General features: G+C 46.8%; 1 protein-coding gene across 7 annotated transcripts in view; it reads right to left on the reverse strand.

Annotated features, from left to right (window-relative positions):
* Positions 1–1,833, reverse strand: part of DLGAP4 (DLG associated protein 4) — a 227,761-nt gene that overhangs the window by 89,470 nt on the left and 136,458 nt on the right. The gene's annotated exons all lie outside the window — the stretch shown is intronic.

Here is a 1,833-nt window from a genome sequence, read left to right on the forward strand (position 1 = left end):
AAAAAAAAAAAAAAAAAAAAAAAAAAAAAAAAGAAAGAGGTCTATAATCAATTAGTAATGTCTGTCCTGAATGTTGGAATGGGGGTGGTAGTAGGTATGCTGGATATTTACCATCTTATGGTCCAATCCCTTTATTTTACAAGGAAAGAAACCAAGGGGGTCAGTAAGGGGAAGTCACTCTCCAGGGGTACCCAGTGAGGAAGTAGCAGAGCCAACACTCCAAATATGTATTTAAGGAAGATTAATCCAGCCTTGGTATACAGAATGGATGTTAGGAAAGGGGTCTGGAATGGAGGCAGAGGCCAGAGATGAAGCTGAAGCAATCATCTGGCAGGAGAAAATAAAACTGGAATAAGGGTAGTTGCAGTGAGGATTGATTAATGATGTCTGCCATGGACACGATGGAAAATGGTGGTGTGTATGCTATCTGCTATCTTGCATCTAGTTCAACTTCGTGTAGGTAGTTCCTAAGTATTTCTCCACAAATGACTGTCTAGGACCCTGCAAATCTGAAGCCAAGGGTGTGAGCATTGAGGGGTCTCACCATGCACATACCCTTTGAGGGTCCTGGAAGGGCCATCTTACCCATGTCTCAGGCCATGTTGGTAACTGAAGACCACAGAGGATAAGCTGGGGAGTCAGTTGGCCAAAGATGTGGACGTCCTGGGGGTTGGCCTGGGCCAGAGTGGGAGGGGCACAAGCTGAATGACCATGTGGAGGAAAGGGTTGATCTGGTCCTGGTGCCAGCTGTGTCCCACTCAGCTGTGTAACCTCAGGCCATCACTATCTTCTCTGGGTCAGTTTCTCCTCATCTACATGAAATGGATGTTTGTGTACTCATCTGAGACTGCATCAGATCAAACAACTAGATGGGTGTTCACCCAATTTGGAGGGAGGATGGAAAGGTCTAAATCTGTACATTTCTTTTTTTTTTTTTTTTTAACCCCTGTCCCCATCTGTGCATTTCAATATGGCAGCCACGAGCTATGTGTGGCTATTAAGGTATAAATTAAAATTCACCCTGGGCAACACAGTGAGACCTCAGCTCTACAAAAGAAATTACAAATACAAAAATTAGCCAGGTGTGGTAGTATGCACCTCAAGTCCCAGCTACTTGAGCCCAGGAGTTTGAGGCTGCAGTAAACTATGACTGTGATACTGCACTCCAGCCTGGGGGACAAAGCAAGGTCCTGTCTCTAAAAAAATTTTTTTCAAAAATAATTGATTAGGCCAGGCATGGTGGCTCATGCCTGTAATCCCAGCACGTTGGGAGGCCACGGCGAATAGATCACTTGAGGTCAGGAGTTTGAGAACAGCCTGGCCAACATGATGAAACCCTGTCTCTACTAAAAATACGAAAAATTATCCTGGTGTGGTGGCAGATGCCGGTGGTCCCAGCTACTTGGGAGGCTGAGGCAGGATAATCACTTGAACCCTGGGGGAGGAGGTTGCAGTGAGTGGAGACTGGGCCACTACACTCCACACTGGATGAAAGAACAAGACTTTCACCTAAGACTCCGTCCCAAAAAAACAAACAAACAAAAAAAATGGCTGGCCATGGTGGCTCACACCTGTAATCCCAGCACTTTGGGAGGCCAAGGCAGGTGGATCATGAGGTTAGGAGATGGAGACCATCCTGGCTAACACAGTGAAACCTCATCTCTACTAAAAATACCAAAAATTAGCTGGGTGTGGTGGCAGGCACCTGCAGTCCTGGCTACTTGGGAGGCTGAGGCAAGAGAATCACTTGAACCCGGGAGGCGGAGGGTGCAGTGGGCCAAGATCGTGCCATTGCACTCCAGCCTGGGCAACCGAGCAAGACTCCATCTCAAA

The sequence above is a fragment of the Cebus imitator genome, unplaced genomic scaffold (genome assembly GCF_001604975.1).
Source record: "Cebus imitator isolate Cc_AM_T3 unplaced genomic scaffold, Cebus_imitator-1.0 Scaffold18, whole genome shotgun sequence".
In the NCBI taxonomy this organism is placed as follows: Eukaryota; Metazoa; Chordata; class Mammalia; order Primates; family Cebidae; genus Cebus; species Cebus imitator.